This window comes from Theobroma cacao, chromosome 9, assembly GCF_053813885.1.
Source record: "Theobroma cacao isolate CCN51 chromosome 9, ASM5381388v1, whole genome shotgun sequence".
NCBI lineage: Eukaryota > Viridiplantae > Streptophyta > Magnoliopsida > Malvales > Malvaceae > Theobroma > Theobroma cacao.
The window spans coordinates 35,332,662-35,355,282 of record NC_142647.1 but is presented as its reverse complement, the minus strand read 5'-3'; the positions used below and the strand labels follow the sequence as shown (position 1 = coordinate 35,355,282).

The following is a 22,621-nucleotide window of genomic DNA, read 5'->3' as shown; positions in this document are numbered from 1 at the left end:
TTTTTATAGAGTCGAGCTTGTCATCTTCTCCCCCACTTGGATCAACCATATGATCTTTCTTCTTGATTGACTTCGACATCCGGCTAAATATTAATATTTTAATAATATTTTATTAATAAAATATTATTTTATTCTAAAAATTTTATCTTGTCTCTTTGGTACCCAAAATACCTTATTATGCCTCACTTGACTTCCAAATCGCCTTTTATGTCACAAATTCTCCTCCGATAAAATTATTATTATTTCATTATTATTTTTTCACTTGCGAAACATTTTATCCTAAACTACTCTTTTCGTCTTTTATCACTTCTAAACATTTTAATTGACCTCAATATGCATTCGATCAATTTTATTTATCACCATATCAAAGTATGGGGTATTTCAATCTCCCCCACTTAAATAGAATTCGTCCTTGAATTCCTGTCGATGTTGCATTATCAATCTCCTTCTATGATCCTACTCCTTGTTCCTTTTATAGGGACATTCAATTTATTTCCCTCATTCACCTTTAGTTCAATTAAATGCTTTATTTAAAGCAATTATCATCCTTTGGAACCGGATCAGTAATACTTTTCACAACCATGATCTCTTATATCTAGACACTAAGCATGCCTTTATCTCCATTATTACATTTGAACCATAACTTCATCTCAATTATACCGATTTCGATCACATATCATACTTACTTATGTATACCTATTCATCGTTTTATTAATTTGCTCCATACCAATTTTCTCAACCTTGATTCATCCATCTTATACTGGTCCAAACCCTTCCTTTAATGGAGTTCCATTAAAAACTTAAACAATTTAAGGTTTACTTTCAAAGTCATTCATAACTTTAATCGTTCATTACATGTCTGTTAACACTTTAGCTCACTAACCTCTCTGGACACTATTTCAAAATCTCCCAATTACCGAGAACCATTCTTCACTTCAGTTAGTAAAATTATCAATTTCATATATACATATATACATGCATTTTCAAATGTCAACCTCTCTCTTTATATATAGGAATCCATGTGTTCACATGCCTTGGACTACATTCCCCCATTATTCATCTGTATCACAATCCTAGTTTCAATATAATAATTCTTATAGTGCATGTCAACCTTCTTATTATACTTGTGTATAACTTCATATCATTCATATCATTTCCAACCATATGTTTGAGTTTCCTTATACTATATATCATTCATCACAATGTCATCTCCATTGAATTATAATCTATTATACGTGTATGCTTTATAATCCTATTGATGCCTCAAAGATTTATCTCAACTTGATCATTGCATCTCATGCAATACCACAATTCCTAAGAGTCATCCTTTTTGTCCTTAATCATCTTTCATGCCTCTATATTACCTTGTATCTTTCTTGCATTACGATATTGATTTGTCACTTAAGACTCAAACCCATTTGAATCATGTATGCCTTAAGCATTTTCGAATTCCAATTTCCATAATATATTAGGAAAGTTTCATTATCTGACTTCATTTTCAAGGTCAACTTCTATCATCCTTTGTTCCACTCCTTCATATGAACATAACATCATTCTTCCTTAACTAATTTATAATTTGTACTTGAAATTGTAAAACTTAAAACTAGATTCTCCTCAAGTATTTTTCAATACTAATATTAATATCACTCTCAGCTTACAACTTCTTTTTATAATCACATAACTTAGTGCTTGCTTTAACGAGATCCAAAGCAAAACTTCTCTTGAGTATTTCCTTGGGAATATCTATCTTAAACTTATGTCTCATAGCATGTGATCCCTTAACTTGTGATTTTGCCGTTAGGCTTCTCAGCAAGTTTTAAAAATTTTACGTTTCATACTTGCTGTGTATGATTAGAATCTATTCTCAAAGCTGTTTATGTATTCCTAAAACATTTACTCTTAAAGATATATAAATACATACTCGTCCATTCAACTCCTAACTCATCTTCATAAGTTTCTAGGGTGCCACACAATTAGCCTCATGTTGTTACTAACCCTTGTCATTTTACTGTATCAAAACAGATATTACAAATTCTCATAATGATATTCTATATAAACTGATTTTCTATACCAGTCTCGTAATTCTTCCTTCACACTTTCATTATTTGGTATCTCATCTCAATATAGTCATCTTAAGAATCTTTCAAAAAATTTTTTTTTTATTATATGCCTCTATACAAGGCAATAAAGAAGTTTTTCAATTCATTTGGGTAAACATTCTCCAGAATATTTAAGACTCCCAGATAACAAAACACAATGACCAACAACCAAAATTCAATTTGTAAGCTCATTATCATGTCACTCCCATCTTACTCATGCATCATAAGCGTGAGGTATTTGAAGCAGTATAGCGTTGAACAGTCAATGCTGAAGTATTGTAGCTATAAAAATTTTCTCATCAAAGCTATTTGTTTGCATTCAAAGTCACCACATCAATCATTCTCAACCAGTGGTTTCCCTTTTAGATATATATCATGAGTTCCATAAGTATAGGTACCTTCTATTTTCTTGTCATACACACTAAGCCAGATTAATACTTTCATCTCATGTCATCTTTTGACGTTTATCAACATTCATAAAATTCCACCTCAAAACATCCTTTCCATACAGTGTAATAAGTTCATGATAAATATACCACTCCACACATAAGTTGCTTACTATCTACAACTTTCCTCAAATTTATTGTCATCCTTATCCCATTTATCTTCTTTGTCTTATACTCCAATAATCTTATTGACTTTTGGTATAATTAACTACGAAAACAGCTCAGCTTCCTCCTTATTTTATTCTCACAATCCTTACTGAATCAAAATTTTATATTCCCCATATTCCATAATTTAACTTCATTGGGTTATATTTGTGCCCGACTATTACCTCATAGTGTCATAACATCACTAAATAATCCCCTTCATGCTGAAATTACAATCATTAACTTAATCACATTATCCATTCCGAATGTCATTTATAACCTTATTGCTTCCTTCTATAACCTTCCTCAATAATTATATTACCAATTTATCTCTGTTATACTAAGAGATTCCCATACATATCCAATTATTTAAACTGCTATTTTACATTCCGTTCGAGTCATACAAAATAAAAGCCACTCCTAACTCCTTTACACAGGTAACTACTACATCTTCCCTTAAACGACACTTGCCTAGATTTATGACAATACAACTTCAACTAAAGTATTAAACATCTTTAGGTTCCTCATTGTCCTGATCCGGGCACATCAATGGATCCTCTTCCTCTTGAGATTTTCTCCTTTGTTCTTCAATCCAGGCTTGTTGTATTCTCTTATATTCTTCATCACTCACCGGTGTAGCATTTCTTCCACAACCGGGAGGAAAATGTCGTACACCTGACACTTTTCTAAGAGGTTTACTTGCCACTGTTACTTTCTCCTTATCCTTTTCTGGTTGTCCCCTTACATTTCTCCCACAACCTAGTGGAAAGTGTCGGACTACTGTCACGCTCTTCCTAGAATAAATACCTCCTTCGGCTATCCTTAATTTCCCCCTTTCTTTAACATGTTCCTTAGATTTTCTCAAAAGGGAACCTCTTATGCTTACATTAATATTATTACTATCTGCACTTTTTGGACTACTCGGTTCGGGTTGCCATCGGCTCTTAGCAGTAGAATCTAGTGATCCCTCGCTAATACTATGAGAGGCGTCGGGACTACCGTCTCTCCTAGACATGGTGTATGTGTCACCAGCGCACCTCAAAACCTATATGCAATCAAATAGTAATTGTTTAATTATTTATGCATCTCAAAAATAGGTAGATTTCTATATGTAGATGCATACATTCTATTCAATCTAACCTAACTTAACTTAACTTAACTTAACTTATCTTAACTTAACTGGACTTGGGGCCACGCAGTGTCAGTGTAGATTTCTTAAAACAACCTTAAAATCAAAAACTTTAAAATCCAAAGCTTTAAAATCAAAAAATCTGATCTTTAAACCATGCTCTGATACCAATCTAAATTGTCACGACCCGGAACTCCCCATCGAGCCCGTGACAACCGCCGCGAAGCCTCGACAAACATTCTTCACCCTGAATGTCGATCGAAACCTCGCAAGGCTCTCGTATCAGCTTTCGCACTTCCCCGGTGAGCAATAGTTATCAAATAATCAAAATACGAAGGATTACAAATCATTTCCAAATTATAACATAACATATTGTTTTTTTTTTTTTTTTTTGCTCACAGGGGCATTTTCGTCATTTTTATCGAAAACCTCGAAACTTGCTAAAAATGTAGTAGGTAAGCCGAAAATATATATTTAATGATTAAAAAAAATTAAGTATCTAAAACGTTCATTTGAAGTGAAAATTTGACCATTTGAATATGATAAAAATATTCAATAAAATAAACTATTTTCTTGTAAAATAATTTTCATAAAACTATCGGTACATAATTCTTATAGCGTAAAAGATAATTATATTCATATATACTATAAAGCAAATAACCAAAGCGTAAAATTTCTTTTACAGTGACACGTGGGCCCATATCTATCCAAAATGCATCGGAAGCTAGAAACCTACAGCTTTTACCGATTCGAGTCCAAATGAAGGTCCTTGTTCAAGTCAGCTAACTACGAAATTCCCTGAGCCTGAAATGTGAGGAAATGAGGGTGGTGAGATTATAAAATCCCAGTGAGTAAACAAATACCATCTAAACTATCTAAAGTCGAGTAAATGGAGACAATTAAAATAAATCATCATACTGTAATTTCATTACCATTCAACTCATTTCAACCATATAAAATCAATCCATAAAAATCGAGTAATCAACTTGGCTTATGAATTTCTTAAAACTTTGGCTAGTGCCAAAACTCATACTCGGTGATACCTTGCGCAGGGCATCTAACCGAGTCCGCCAAGGCTGTTAAAATTTTGTGTACACTTAAAATATATTTTTGTTTGAAAAAAATACAGCCGTTCCTTGGCGTTGGCTGAGTTCCCCTTCACGTGGTGGTTTGGCGTGAAGTGAACCCTAAGCTATACCCCAGGAGATACCCTACGCGCCTTTCCGTTCGAGGTAATAATATAATGGAGTTTACCGTGCCCCTCTAATAGGCTGGTCCACGGAACCCCCTCTGCAGTAAATAATTAATATATAATCCACCAATCAATAAAATTCATTCTAGCATGTCATGGCAATTTATCACAACCTAGCCTCTCAAGGCTGAATACACAGTATAAATAATTATAACACCAAAATCAGTTTAGCCATTCATGCTCATTTATTGTCATAAGCCATTCAATTCAGAACCATAAATTTGCAACACAAACTAGCAGTCTCCAATTACTCTATTTTCAAAACCAATATTCGATTTTTCAGAAAATTTATAAAATCATTTTATAAAATCACAATTTCCCTTAAAACATAACAATTTACCATTTAAACCCATTTTTCATAAAATCACATAGTTGTATAAAACTACTCTAGATAATTAAGACGATAATAAGTTTACTCACAATGTCTAAAATGTAGACTTTCGAAGCACTCTGTCTACTGGTCCTCGGATGTAATTTTCTTGCCTTTATTGGAGGACTCACCACCTTGACACAGTACAAAATCGAGAATTCACTAAGTTGGTACTAAATCAAAATTAAACTAATTTGGACTACCAATGCATGATATGGAATGCAAAAATGCACTGGTAACTATCTAAATCCGGTATTAGCCTAATTCGTCTTATCACCCGATTAAATTCCTAACGGGTTCGTTTAAACTCCAATTTAATTCTTTTCAGTTTCTATACCTCAATTGCACCCAAATTAACTTAATGTCCCTCAGTGTGATGCAAATTATCAGTCCCAATAGTAAATTACGAAAATACCCCTAGTGGGTAAAAATTCGTATTTTTGCTCCGAAAATTCCCATTATTTTTCTAGGCTCATAATTCATTATTCCTTAACCAATTCTCCTAGAATAAAATCAAACTCATCCTCACTCACTACATGGTAAATTCAGCCATTAATGGTTGGGGGAGAAAATAAATTCTTTTCTTGTTGTTTTGTTTCTAAATATGCTAAACTAACTAAAAACACTAACATAAATTAAAATCAAATAAATCCAACAACTTTCTCTCTCCTAACCCATTTTTTTCAGAATTGAATTCATCATGAAAACATGTAATTTAATCATGGAAAATAAAGAGAAATGCTTGGGAATAAGAAAACTCAAGCTTAATAGAAAAAATCTCACCTTTTTCACTTAATTTCCTTGAAAATTCACACTTTTTTCTTTGATTTTCTCTCTCTAGGGTTTTGTTTTCTCCTTTCTCTCTCTTGTTTCTTGCTTGGCCGAATGTTGAAGAAGAAGAATGGGTGGGCTGATTTTTTTTTATGCATTTTTATTGTTTAATGAAATAATATTATTTTATTCATATTTTAAATATTTTATGAATTCATTTCTTTTTTCTAGCCATCCACTTGTCCTATTTTCTTTCACCATGCATTCCCTTTGACTTATCCAAGTCTTAAGTGATATTTCCAGATTTTTCCAAAGTTTTGGTGGAGCAAATTTTTCAAAATTACACTTTTGCCCCTGAACTTTTCAAAACTTACATTTTTACCCCAAAAATTGAAAATTTTCCATAATGCATAATTTTCACTCCTCATACTCATTTCACACTCCAAATAATTAAATTTGATCAAAATCCTTTCAAAAAATTAAATTTTCGATTTCGAATGGTAAAATTACCATTTTACCCTTTTACTCCAAATTATACCGAAATTAAAATTTTTCACTTCTAAACCTCAAATCTTACTCCAATAAGTCAAATGGGGCCAAAAATCTTTTCTAAAAATTTCCATTTTGTTCCCAGGTGGCAAATGACCATTTTGCCCCTGGATAGCGAAAATTCCAATTTGACTCCAAATTGATCCTCGAACTCCGAATCACCATATTAACCCATTCTGGGACTTTAAAATTCTTAATTTCATTGTAAATTCTCTATTTGATCTAGTTCGAGGCTTAAATCAACTTTATTGTACCTCTAGGTACAATACCGACTTTTGTAAATTTTTCGAAACTCTCCTAGCATGCAAACATACTATCCATCACATGTATGTCATGATAAATATTTTTATAGAGTCGAGCTTGTCATCTTCTCCCCCACTTGGATCAACCATATGATCTTTCTTCTTGATTGACTTCGACATCCAGCTAAATATTAATATTTTAATAATATTTTATTAATAAAATATTATTTTATTCTAAAAATTTTATCTTGTCTCTTTGGTACCCAAAATACCTTATTATGCCTCACTTGACTTCCAAATCGCCTTTTATGTCACAAATTCTCCTCCGATAAAATTATTATTATTTCATTATTATTTTTTCACTTGCGAAACATTTTATCCTAAACTACTCTTTTCGTCTTTTATCACTTCTAAACATTTTAATTGACCTCAATATGCATTCGATCAATTTTATTTATCACCATATCAAAGTATGGGGTATTTCAACTCATACTTTCTATAACGCAGTTTCGAGCTTAGTTCTCGTCCTACTCGACTATCCACAAATTGTCCTGAGCCTGAAAAATGTATAGGAAGAAGGGGTGAGATTTTATAATCCTAGTGAGTAAACATATACCATCTAAAATATCTAAAGCCGAGTAAATGGAGACAATTAAAACAAGTCATCATACTGTAATTTCATTACCTTTCAGTTCATTTCAACCAAATAAAATCAATCCATATAAATCGAGTAATCAACTTGGCTTATGAATTTCTTAAAACTTTGGCTCGTGCCAAAACTCATACTCGGTGATACCTTGCGCAGGGCATCCAACCGAGTCCGCCAAGGCTGTTAAAATTTTTGTATACACTTAAAATATATTTTTAGTTTGAGAAAATATAGTCGTTCCTTGGCGTTGGCTGAGTTCCCCTTCACGTGGTGGTTTAGCGTGAAGTGAGCCCTAAGCTTTACCCTAGGAGATACCCTACGTGCCTCCCGTTCGAGGTAACAATATAATGGAGTTTACCGTGCCCCTCTAATAGGCTGGTCCACGGAACCCCCTCTGTAGTAAATAATTAATATATACTCCACCAATTCAATAAAATTCATTCTAGCATGACATGGCAATTTATCGCAATCTAGCCTCTCAAGGCTGAATACACAATACAAATAATTTTGACACCAAAATCAGTTTAGCCATTCATGCTCATTTAATATCATAAGCCATTCAATTTAAAACCATAATTTACAACACAAGCAGGTAGTCTCCAATTACTCTATTTTCAAAACCAGTATTCGATTTTTCAGAAAATTTATAAAATCATTTTATAAAATCACAATTTCTCCTAAAACATATCAATTTACCATTTAAACCCATTTTTCATAAAATCACACAATTGTATAAAACTACTCTAGATAATTAAGACGATAATAAGTTTACTCACAGTATTAAGAGTAGAAATACTCCTATCTTCTGCCCTCGGGTGCAGTCTCTTACCCGAAACAATTGACTCACCACCTATCCATAATCCATGACACAAAATTCAATAAATTGTGTCAATTTATCATAAATTATTTCAGGCTCTTATCCATGCGTATGCACTGGATAGGATTTGAAATGTCTAGACAATCGCTTAATTGCGGTGTCCGACCTAACTCGCTTATACAGGGTGTAAATTCCTAAAATCCCTAATTCGACTCCAATTCCATCCATTTCAATTTCAATTATCCAATTATATCCACAATACCTCAATGACTGTGAATTTGGTCTAATTTATCAGTCCAGACTATAAATTACGCTTTTACCCTTAGTGGGTAAAAATTTCAATTTATTGCACCGAAAATTCCCATTTAATTTCCAACCTCATAATTCATCATTTTTCCACCCAATTCTCTTAAAATAAAGTCAACCTCATCCTCACATACCATTGGCTAGATTCGGCCTAGAGAAATTCATGGAGAAGATAAATATTTTTCTTATTGTTTTACTCATAAACATGCTAAACTAACACTAAACACTAACATAGCTCAAAATCAAATTTATCTAACAACTTTCTCTCTCTAAACCCATATGACCAGAATTGAAATCATCCTCAAATCGCATGATTCAATCATGAAAAATGATGGAAAATGCATGGGAAAGGTAAAGCACAAGACAAATTTAAGAAATGTTACCTTTTTTTTCTTGATTTTTGAATTTCCAACTATTTTCCCTTTAAATTTCTTGGCTAGGGTTTTATTTTCTCCTTTCTCTCTCTTGTTTCTTGCTTGGCCGAATGATGAAGAAGAAGAATGGGTTATGGGCTGATTTTTTTTTATGCCTTTTTTATTAGTTTAATGAAATAATATTATTTTATTCATATTTTGAATATTTTATTAATTCATTTTTTTTTCTAGCCATCCACTTGTCCTACTTTTTCCACCATGCATTCCCTTTGACTTATCCAAGTCTTAAGTGAAATTTCCAGATTTTTCCAAAGTTTTGGTGGAGTAAATTTTTCAAAATTACACTTTTGCCCTTGAACTTTTCAAAAATTACATTTTTGCCCCAAAAATTGAAAATTTGCCATAATGCATAATTTTCACTCCTCATACTCATTTCACACTCCAAATAATTAAATTTGATCAAAATCCTTTCAAAAATTAAATTTTTGATTCTACGTGGCAAAATTACCATTTTACCCTTTTACTCCATATTATACCGAAATTAAAATTTTTCACTTCTAAACCTCAAATCTTACTCCAATAAGTCAAATGGGGCCAAAAATCTTTGCTAAAAATTCTCATTTTGTCCCCAAGTGTCAAATGACCATTTTACCCCTAGATAACGAAAATTTTGGTTTAACTCTAAATTCATCCTTGAACTCCGAATCACCATATTAAACCATTCTGGGACTTTAAAATTCTTAATTTCATCGTAAATTCTCTATTTGATCTAGTTCGAGGTTTAACTCAACTTTGTTATACCTTTAGATACAATACCGACTTTTGTAAATTTTTTTCGGGACTCTTTTAGCATGCAAACATGCTATTCATCACATGTATGTCATGACAAATATTTTTATAGAGTCGGGCTTGTCAGCTTCTCCCCCACTTGGATCAACCATATGATCCTTCTTCATGACTGATTTCGACATCCGGCTAAATATTAATATTTAAAAAAATTTTTATCTTGTCTCATTGATACGTGAAATACCTTATTATGCCTCACTTGACTTCCGAATCGCCTTTAATCTCACAAATTCTCCTCCGATAAAATTATTATTATTTTATTGTTATTTTCTCACTTGCAAAATATTTTATCCTAAACTACTCCTTTCGTCTTTTATCACTTTTAAACATTTTAATTGACCTCAATTTGCATTCAATCAACTTTATTTATCACCATATCAAAGTATGGGGTATTTCAATCTCCCCCACTTAAATAGAATTCGTCCTCGAATTCCCGTCGATGTTGCGTTATCAATCTCCTTCTGTGATCCTACTCCTTATTCCTTCTATAGGGACATTCAATTTATTCACCTCGTTCACCTTCAGTTCAATTAAATGCTTTATTTATGGCAATTATCATCCTTTGGAATTGGATCAGTAATACTTTTCACAACCATGATCTCTTATTTTGAGACACTAAGCATGCCTTTATCACCATTATTAAATTTGAACCATAACTTCACCTCAATTATACTGATTTCGATCACATATCATACTTACTTATGTATACCTAATCATCATTTTATTAATTCGCTCCGTACCAAATTTCTCAATCTTGATTCATCCATCTTATACTGGTCTATACACTTCCTTTAATAAAGTTCCATTAAGAACTTAAACAATTCAAGGTTTACCTTCAAAGTCACTCATAACTTTAATCGTTCATTACATGTCCGTTAACACTTTAACTCACGGACCTCTCTAGACACTATTTCAAAATCTTCCAATTACTGAGAACCATTCTTCACTTTAGTTAGTAAAATTATCAATTTCATATATACATAGATACATGCATTTTCAAATGTCAACATCTCTCTTTATATATAGGAATCCATGTGTTCACATGCCTTGGACTACATTCCCCCTTTATTCATCCGTATCCCAATCCTAGTTTCAATATAATAATTCTTATAGTGCATGCCAACCTTCTTATTATACTTGTGTATAACTTCATATCATTCATATCATTTCCAACCATATGTTTGCGTTTCCTTATACTATATATCATTCATCACAATGTCATCTCCATTGAATTATAATCCATTATGCGTGTATGCTTTATAATCCTATTGATGCCTCAAAGATTTATCTCAACTTGATCATTGCATCTCATGCAATACCACAATTCCTAAGAGTCATCCTTTTATCCTTAATCATCTTTCATGCCTCTATATTACCTTGTATCTTTCTTGCATTACGATATTGATTTGTCACTTAAGACTCGAACCCATTTGAATCATGTATGCCTTAAGCATTTTCGAATTCCAATTTCCATAATATATTAGGAAAGTTTCATTATCTGACTTCATTTTCAAGGTCAACTTCTATCATCCTTTGTTCCACTCCTTCATATGAACATAACATCATTCTTCCTTAACTAATTTATAAATTGTACTTGAAATTGTAAAACTTAAAACTAGATTATCCTCAAGTATTTTTCAATACTAATACTAATATCACTCTCAGCTTACAGCTTCCTTTTTATAATCACATAACTAAGTGCTTGCTTTAACGAGATCCAGAGTAAAACTTCTCTTGAGTATTTCCTTGGGAATATCTATCTTAAACTTATATCTCACAGCATGTGATCCCTTAACTTGTGATTTAGCCATTAGGCTTCTCAGCAAGTTTTAAAAATTTTACGTTTCATACTTGTTGTGTATGATTATAATCTCTTCTCAAAGATGTTTATGTATTCCTAAAACACTTAATCTTAAAGGTATATAAATACGTACTCATCCATTCAATCCCTAACTCATCTTCAAAGGTTTCCAGGGTGCCACATAATTAGCCTCATGTTGTTACTAACCCTTGTCATTTTACTGTATCAAAACAGATATTACAAATTCTCGTAATGATATTCTATATAAACTGATTTTCTATACCAGTCTCGTAATTCTTCCTTCACACTTTCATTACTTGGTATCTCATCTCAATATAGTCATCTCAAGAATCTTTCAATTTTTTTTTTATTATATGCCCATGTACAAGGCAATAAAGAAGTTTTTCAATTCATTTGGGTAAACATTCTCCAGAATATTTAAGACTCCCAGATAACAAAACACAATGACCAACAACCAAAATTCAATTTGTAAGCTCATTATCGTGAAATACCCCATACTTTGATATAGTGATAAATAAAGTTGATCGAATGCAAATTGAGGTCAATTAAAATGTTTAAAAGTGGTAAAAGACGAAAGGAGTAGTTTAGGATAAAATATTTCGCAAGTGAGAAAATAATAATAAAATAATAATAATTTTATCAGAAGAGAATTTGTGAGATAAAAGACGATTCGGAAGTCAAGTGAGGCATAATAAGGTATTTCACATACCAAGGAGACAAGATAAAATTTTTTTTAAATATTAATATTTAGCTGGATGTCGAAATCAGTTATGAAGAAGATCATATGGTTGATCCAAGTGGGGGAGAAGATGACAAGTCCGACTCTATAAAAATATTTGTCATGACATACATGTGATGGATAGCATGTTTGCATGCTAAGAGAGTCCCAAAAAAAAAAAAATTTACAAAAGTCGGTATTGTACCTAGAGGTACAACAAAGTTGATTTAAACCTCGAACTAGATCAAATAGAGAATTTATGATGAAATTAAGAATTTTAAACTCACAGAATGGTTTATTATGCTAATTTGAAGTTCGAGGATCAATTTGAAGACAAACCGAACTTTTCGCTCTCTAGGGGCAAAATGGTCATTTGCCAGCTAAGGACAAAATGGAAATTTTTAGAAAATATTTTTGGCCCCATTTGACTTATTGGAGTAAGATTTGAGGTTTAGAAGTGAAAAATTTTAATTTCGGTATAATTTGGAGAAAAAAGGTAAAATGGTAATTTTGCCATCCGGAATCGAAAATTTAATTTTTGAAAGGATTTTGATCAAATTTAATTATTTGGAGTGTGAAATGAGTATGAGGAGTGAAAATTATGCATTATGGCAAATTTTCAATTTTTGGGGCAAAAATGTAATTTTTGAAAAGTTCGGGGGCAAAAGTGTAATTTTGAAAAATTTGCTCCACCAAAACTTTGGAAAAATCTGAAAATTTCACTTAAGACTTGGATAAGTCAAAGGGAATGCATGGTGGAAAAAGTAGGACAAATGGATGGCTAGAAAAAAAAATGAATTAATAAAATATTTAAAATATGAATAAAATAATATTATTTCATTAAACAATAAAAAAGGCATAAAAAAATCAGCCCACCCATTCTTCTTCTTCAACATTCGGCCAAGCAAGAAACAAGAGAGAGAAAGGAGAAAATAAAACCCTAGCTAAGAAATTTAAAGGGAAAATAGGTGGAAATTCAAAAATCAAGTGAAAAAAGGTAACATTTCTTAAATTTGTCTTGTGCTTTACCTTTCCCATGCATTTTTCATCATTTTTCATGGTTGAATCATATGATTTGAGGATGATTTGAATTCTGGTCATATGGGTTTAGAGAGAGAAAGTTGTTAGATAAATTTGATTTTGAGCTATGTTAGTGTTTAGTGTTAGTTTAGCATGTTTATGAGTAAAACAACAAGAAAAATATTTATCTTCTCCATGAATTTCCCTAGGCCGAATCTAGCCAATGGTATGTGAGGATGAGGTTGACTTTATTTTAAGAGAATTGGGTGGAAAAATGATGAATTATGAGGTTGAAAATTAAATGAGAATTTTCGGTGCAATAAATTGAAATTTTTACCCACTAGGGGTAAAAACGTAATTTATAGTCCGGACTGATAAATTGGACCAAATTCACAGTCATTGAGGTATTGTGGATATAATTGGATAATTGAAATTGAAATGGATGGAATTGGAGTCGAATTGGGGATTTTAGGAATTTACACCGTGTATAGGCGAGTTAGGTCGGACACCGCAATTAAGCGATTGTCTAGACATTTCAAATCCTATCGAGTGCATACGCATGGGTAAGAGCCTGAAATAATTTATGATAAATTGACACAATTTATTGAATTTTGTGTCATGGATTATGGATAGGTGGTGACTCAATTGTTTCGGGTAAGAGACTGCACCCGAGGGCGGATAATAGGAGTATTTCTACTCCTAATACTGTGAGTAAACTTATTATCGTCTTAATTATCTAGAGTAGTTTTATACAACTGTGTGATTTTATGAAAAATGGGTTTAAATGGTAAATTGCTATGTTTTAAGAGAAATTGTGATTTTATAAAATGATTTTATAAATTTTCTAGAAAATCAAATATTGGTTTTGGAAATAGAGTAATTGGAGATTGCTAGTTTGTGTTGCAAATTTATGGTTTGAAATTGAATGGCTTATGACAATAAATGAGCATGAATGGCTAAACTGATTTTGGTGTTATAATTATTTATACTGTGTATTCAGCCTTGAGAGGCTAGGTTGCGATAAATTGCCATGTCATGCTAGAATGAATTTTATTGATTGGTGGATTATATATTAATTATTTACTGCAGAGGAGGTTCCGTGGACCAGCCTATTAGAGGGGCACGGTAAACTCCATTATATTATTACCTCGAACGGAGAGGCGCGTAGGGTATCTCCTGGGGTAAATCTTAGGGTTCACTTCACGCTAAACCACCACGTGAAGGGGAACTCAGCCAACGCCAAGGAACGGCTGTATTTTTCTCAAACTAAAAATATATTTTAAGTGTATATGAAATTTTAACAGCCTTGGCGGACTCGGTTGGATGCCCTGCGCAAGGTATCACTGAGTATGAGTTCTGGCACGAGCCAAAGTTTTAAGAAATTCATAAGCCAAGTTGATTACTCGATTTATATGGATTGATTTTATTTGGTTGAAATGAACTGAAAGGTAATGAAATTACAGTATGATGACTTATTTAATTGTCTCCATTTACTCGGCTTTAGATACTTTAGATGGTATCTGTTTACTCACTGGGATTATAAAATCTCACCCCTTCTTCCTATACATTTTTCAGGCTCAGGACAATTTGTAGATAGTCGAGTAGGACGAGAACTAAGCTCGGAACTGCATTATAAAAAGTAAGAGTTCACAGTCTTACATCCTCTTGGTCAATTGGAGCCCACGTGTCAGTGCAGATCAAAACTTATATTTTGGTTATTTGTATTTCTATTCATATAATTTTTATTTTACTTTCATGTGCGCAAAATTATTTACGAATATTTCTATAAAAATTTATTTTATGAGAAAATAGAATATCTTATTTATTATTTTTGAATAGTACTAGTTGTCAACAATTTGCTTTCAAATGAACGTTTTAGATACTTAATTATTTTTAAATCATTAAATATATATTTTCTGCTTACCTACTACATTTTTAGCAAGTTTCGAGGTTTTCGACAAAAATTACGAAAATACCCCCGTGAGCCAAAAAATAATATTTTATTGTTCTTATTTGAAAATGACTTATGATTTTTTTTGAAATACGAGATTTAATAACTGTTGCTCACCGGGGAGATGCGGAAGTTGATGCTAAGCCTTGCGAAGTTTCAATCAGCATTCGGGGTGAAGAATGTCTGTCGAGGCCTCGCGACGGTTGTCACGGGCCCGATGGGGAGTTCCGAGTCGTGACATATCGTGTCACTCCCATCTTACTCATGTATCATAGGCGTGAGGTATTCGGAGCAGTATAATGTTGAACAGTCAATGCTGAAGTACTGTAGCTATTAGAAATTTTCCCATCAAAGCTATTTGTCTGCATTCAAAGTCACCACATCAATCATTCTCAACCAGTGGTTTCCCTTCTAGATATATATCATGAGTTCCATAAGTGTAGGTACCTTCTATTTTCTTGTCATACACACTAAGCCAGATTAATACTTTCATCTCATGTCATCTTTTGACTTTTATCAACATTCATAAAATTCCACCTCATAACATCCTTTCCATACAGTGTAATAAATTCATGATACATATACCACTCTACACATAAGTTGCTTACTATCTACAACTTTCCTCAAATATATTGTCATCCCTATCCAATTATCTTCTTTGTCTTATACTCCAATAATCTTATTGACTTTCGGTATAATTAACTACGAAAATAGTCCGGCTTCCTCCTCACTTTATTCTTGCAATCCTTACTGAATCAAAATTTTATATTCCCCATATTCCATAATTTAACTTCATTGGGTTATATTTGTGCCCAACTATTATCTCATAGTGTCATAACATCACTGAATAATCCCCTTCATGCTTAAATTACAATCATTAACGTAATCACATTATCCATTCCGAATGTCATTTATAACCTTATTGCTTCCTTCTATAACCTTCCTCAATAATTATATTACCAATTTATCCCTATCATACTAAAGATTCCCATATACTTTCAGTTACTTAAATAGCCATTTTATAATACATTCTAGTCCTATACTTTTAAAAGCCAAACTATGTTTAATTCTTTGTACAGATAATTATTATCTCTTTTACACAACATCTACTTAGAGTTAAGGTAGTGTAAAATCCTACGAAAATATTGCATGTCCTTGGGATCATCATCTTAATCTGATCTTATCGAAAGATTCTACTCCGAGTCCTCATAAAGATTCTCTTTCGGGTTTTCCTCCTCCTGAGATTTTTTTTTTTTGCTCCTCAATCCAGGCTTGTTGTATTCTCCTATATTCTTCATCACTCACCGGTGCAGCATTTCTTCCACAACCCGGAGGAAAATGTCGTACACCTGACACTTTTCTAAGGGGTTTACTTGCCACTGTTACTTTCTCCTTATCCTTTTCTGGTTGTCCCTTTACATTTCTCCCACAGCCTGGTGGAAAGTGTCGGACTACTGTCACGCTCTTCCTAGAACGAATATATCCTCTTGCAATTTCTTCCCTCGTCCATTCTCTAGGGTGCTCTCTAGGTTGTTCCGAAAGGAAATCTTGTTCAATTTTTGGTGTATTGGAGCTACTCTCACTTTCAAAATTCTCACTACTCTCGAAGCTCCCCTTATTATGAACCCATTCTGATAAGTTCTTAGGAATTCTATTATCAAGAATTCGAGACGGACCATCTTCCGAATCACCTGTATCAAGGTGTCATTTGCTTCTAGCCGTAGAATCTAGAGATCTCTCGCTGTCACTATGAGAGGTATCGAGACTACCACCACTTATAAACATGGTGTGTATGTCACCAGTGCACCTCAAAACCTATATGCAATCAAATAGTAATTGTTTAATTATTTATGCATCTCAAAAGTAGGTAGATTTCTATATGAAGATGCATACATTCTATTCAATCTAACCTAACTTAACTTAACTTAACTTAACTTATCTTAACTTAACTGGACTTGGGGCCACACAATGTCAGTGTAGATTCCTTAAAACAACCTTAAAATCATAAACTTTAAAATTCAAAGCTTTAAAATCAAAATATCTGATCTTTAAACCATGCTCTGATACCAATCTAAATTGTCACTACCCGGAACTCCCCATCGGGCCCATGACAACCGTCGCGAGGCCTCGATAGACATTCTTCACCCCAAGTGCCAATCGAAACCCCGCAAGGCTTAGCATCAACTTTCGCATCTCCCCGGTGAGCAACAATTATTAAATCTCGCATTTAAAAAAAATCATAAGTCATTTTCAAATAAGAACAATAAAATATTATTTTCTGGCTCATAGGGGCATTTTCGTAATTTTTCGTCAAAAATCTCAAAACTTGCTAAAAATGTAGTAGGTAAGCAGAAAATATATATTTAATGATTTTAAAACAAATTAAGTATCTAAAACGTTCAATTTAAAGCAAATTGTTAATAACTAGTACTATTCAAAAATAATCAATAAAATATTCTATTTTCTCATAAAATAAATTTTTATAGAAATATTCGTAAATAATTTTTTCTCACATGTAAGTAAAGTAAAAATTGTATGAATAGAAATACAGATAACCAAAATATAAGTTTTGATCTGCAATGACACGTGGGCCCCAATTGACCAAGAGGATGTAAGACTGTGAACTCTTACTTTCTATAATGCAGTTTCGAGCTTAGTTCTCGTCCTACTCGACTATCTACAAACTGTCTTAAGCCTGAAAAATGTATAGGAAGAAGGGGTGAGATTTTATAATCCTAGTGAGTAAACAGATACCATCTAAAGTATCTAAAGCCGAGTAAATGGAGACAATTAAAACAAGTCATCATACTGTAATTTCATTACCTTTCAGTTCATTTCAACCAAATAAAATCAATCCATATAAATCGAGTAATCAACTTGGCTTATGAATTTCTTAAAACTTTGGCTCGTGCCAAAACTCATACTCGGTGATACCTTGCGCAGGGCATCCAACCGAGTCCGCCAAGGCTGTTAAAATTTTTGTATACACTTAAAATATATTTTTAGTTTGAGAAAATACAGTCGTTCCTTGGCGTTGGCTGAGTTCCCCTTCACGTGGTGGTTTAGCGTGAAGTGAGCCCTAAACTTTACCCCAGGAGATACCCTACGCGCCTCTTCGTTCGAGGTAACAATATAATGGAGTTTACCGTGCCCCTCTAATAGGCTGGTCCACGGAACCCCCTCTGTAGTAAATAATTAATATATACTCCACCAATTCAATAAAATTCATTCTAGCATGACATGGCAATTTATCGCAATCTAGCCTCTCAAGGCTGAATACACAATACAAATAATTCTGACACCAAAATCAGTTTAGCCATTCATGCTCATTTAATATCATAAGCCATTCAATTTAAAACCATAATTTACAACACAAGCAGGTAGTCTCCAATTACTCTATTTTCAAAACCAGTATTCGATTTTTCAGAAAATTTATAAAATCATTTTATAAAATCACAATTTCTCCTAAAACATATCAATTTACCATTTAAACTCATTTTTCATAAAATCACACAACTGTATAAAACTACTCTAGATAATTAAGACGATAATAAGTTTACTCACAGTATTAAGAGTAGAACTACTCCTATCTTCTGCCCTCGAGTGCAGTCTCTTACCCGAAACAATTGACTCACCACCTATCCATAATCCATGACACAAAATTCAATAAATTGTGTCAATTTATCATAAATTATTTCAGGCTCTTATCCATGCGTATGCACTAGATAGGATTTGAAATGTCTAGACAATCGCTTAATTGCAGTGTCTGACCTAACTCGCCTATACAGGGTGTAAATTCCTAAAATCCCCAATTCGACTCCAATTCCATCCATTTCAATTTCAATTATCCAATTATATCCACAATACCTCAATGACTGTAAATTTGGTCCAATTTATCAGTCCGGACTATAAATTACGCTTTTACCCTTAGTGGGTAAAAATTTCAATTTATTGCACCGAAAATTCCCATTTAATTTCCAACCTCATAATTCATCATTTTTCCACCTAATTCTCTTAAAATAAAGTCAACCTCATCCTCACATACCATTGGCTAGATTCGGCCTAGAGAAATTCATGGAGAAGATAAATATTTTTCTTATTGTTTTACTCATAAACATGCTAAACTAACACTAAACACTAACATAGCTCAAAATCAAATTTATCTAACAACTTTCTCTCTCTAAACCCATATGACCAGAATTGAAATCATCCTCAAATCGCATGATTCAACCATGAAAAATGATGGAAAATGCATGGGAAAGGTAAAGGACAAGACAAATTTAAGAAATGTTACCTTTTTTTTTCTTGATTTTTGAATTTCCAACTATTTTCCCTTTAAATTTCTTGGCTAGGGTTTTATTTTCTCCTTTCTCTCTCTTGTTTCTTGCTTGGCCGAATGATGAAGAAGAAGAATGGGTTATGGGCTGATTTTTTTTTTATGCCTTTTTTATTAGTTTAATGAAATAATATTATTTCATTCATATTTTGAATATTTTATTAATTCATTTTTTTTTCTAGCCATCCACATGTCCTACTTTTTCCACCATGCATTCCCTTTGACTTATCCAAGTCTTAAGTGAAATTTTCAGATTTTTCCAAAGTTTTGGTGGAGCAAATTTTTCAAAATTACACTTTTGCCCCCGAACTTTTCAAAAATTACATTTTTGCCCCGAAAATTGAAAATTTGCCATAATGCATAATTTTCACTCCTCATACTCATTTCACACTCCAAATAATTAAATTTGATCAAAATCCTTTCAAAATTAAATTTTTGATTTTGCGTGGCAAAATTACCATTTTACCCTTTTACTCCAAATTATACCGAAATTAAAATTTTTCACTTCTAAACCTCAAATCTTACTCCAATAAGTCAAATGGGGCCAAAACTCTTTTCTAAAAATTCCCATTTTGTCTCCAAGTGTCAAATGACCATTTTACCCCTAGATAACGAAAATTTTGGTTTGACTCCAAATTCATCCTTGAACTCCGAATCACCATATTAAACCATTCTGGGACTTTAAAATTCTTAATTTCATCGTAAATTCTCTATTTGATCTAGTTTGATGTTTAAGTCAACTTTGTTGTACCTTTAGATACAATACCGACTTTTGTAAATTTTTTTCGGGACTCTTTTAGCATGCAAACATGCTATTCATCACATGTATGTCATGACAAATATTTTTATAGAGTCGGGCTTGTCATCTTCTCCCCCACTTGGATCAACCATATGATCCTTCTTCATGACTGATTTCGACATCCGGCTAAATATTAATATTTAAAAAAAATTTTATCTTGTCTCCTTGATACGTGAAATACCTTATTATGCCTCACTTGACTTCCGAATCGCCTTTTATCTCACAAATTCTCCTTCGATAAAATTATTATTATTTTATTGTTATTTTCTCACTTGCAAAATATTTTATCCTAAACTACTCCTTTCGTCTTTTATCACTTTTAAACATTTTAATTGACCTCAATTTGCATTCAATCAACTTTATTTATCGCCATATCAAAGTATGGGGTATTTCATGATGAATGCAAATGGGTTTGGTTCATCTAATCCTTCTTTAACTTGGATTATAGTTATATTTGGCATAATACCTAAAAATGCCTTTAAACTATTCAAAAAAATTCAAATAAGTCTATATTTTTTATTACATTTAATCAAGTTTTTGTTTTTTTTTATTTTTGAGCCAATTAAACCTTTATAGTTTTATTTTGAATCAAATAAACTTTTATAACTAACACTTGACTTAGTCAAAATATCACTTAATTAAAATCTCACTTGTCATTCTATACCATGTGGCCTTAACTTGGCATATTAACATGTCATAATTGGTGATGACATTGCATGTTGACATGTCATAATTAATGATAATGTGGCATGATGACATGATCATGTGATAGTTTTCACCCTTCATATTAATGTCACGTCAATATCATGAAGGTATAAAATGACAAGTGATATTTTAACTAATAGCAATTAGTCAACCATTAGTCAAAAAGGCTTATTTGATCCAAAATAAAAATATAAGGGCTTGATTGAACACAATAAAAGAATAAGGGCTTATTTGAATTTTATTGAATAGTTGAAGGGTTTTTTTAGCATTATTCCTTTATATTTATTACAAACATGTTACAAACCTAATGGGTCATACACATTCAAAAGTGTTAATTGAGAATGTAATTTGGAATTATTAAAAGAAGTTAAGAACTTCAAGGGCTTGATTGAATGGTTCAATTAATCTTAAGTCAATTTTGCAATTAGCATAAAAGTTATCCAAATCCTATTAAGATTGGGAATTACTTAATTGCCTATAAATATAAGGCTTATACTGCACTTAAGAGGCACTACAATTAGCACTACTTGTTACTACAATCAAAACCTTGAAAGGCTTGTGAGGACATTAGAAAAAGAGGTGAAACCTTATTAGTTGATTTCTCCTAACCCTATGACCCATCGATTCATCTTCGTCCACCAATTTGGCCCCATAGTTTTATCTTGTCGTGAGTGCGATTGTCACGACCCGGAACCTCCCTCAGGCCCATGACAATCGCCGCGACGTCCCGATTGACACTCATTATCCAGAATGCCAACCGGAACCCCGCAAGGCTTACATATCGGTTTCTTTCCTTTCCTGTGAGCAATCATTGTTAAATATCGAGTTTTTAGAGAATATATACTATTTTAGATAAAAAACAATCAAAATAAAATTTTCGCCACACAGGGGTATTTTGGTCATTTTTTTCTCAAAAATTTCAAAACTAGCTAAAACGTACTATACAAGTACAAAATACATAATTCATATTCAAAATGAGTTTAAAAGTTTAAAATCTTCATTTAAAACGAAATTACGGTTATTTGAATATAATAAGAAAATAAAAGAAATATTAAGGGAAATATTCTATTTTCTTATAAAACAATTTTTATAGAGTTATACGTGAATAATTTTTATAGCGTAAAAGCTAAATAAATTTATACATACTGAAATACAGTAAGCCAAAATATTTAATTTAATTTACAATAACAAGAGGGCCCCCGAATAAACAAAAGTAAAGAGGACTGTGAACCTACGGTTTGGAAAATACAGATCCAATAGTAATCCTCGATGAAAT

General features: G+C 32.4%; 1 long non-coding RNA gene across 1 annotated transcript; it reads right to left on the bottom strand.

Annotated features, from left to right (window-relative positions):
• Positions 1 to 4,500: 4,500 nt before the first annotated feature.
• On the bottom strand, positions 4,501 to 6,393 carry LOC148760903 (uncharacterized). The gene is made up of 3 exons (XR_016028270.1): positions 6,224 to 6,393; positions 5,491 to 5,574; positions 4,501 to 4,622 (listed from the first exon to the last, which is right to left on the bottom strand). It is a non-coding gene; the product is annotated as an uncharacterized LOC148760903 (long non-coding RNA).
• Between the last annotated feature and the right edge of the window lie 16,228 nt (positions 6,394 to 22,621).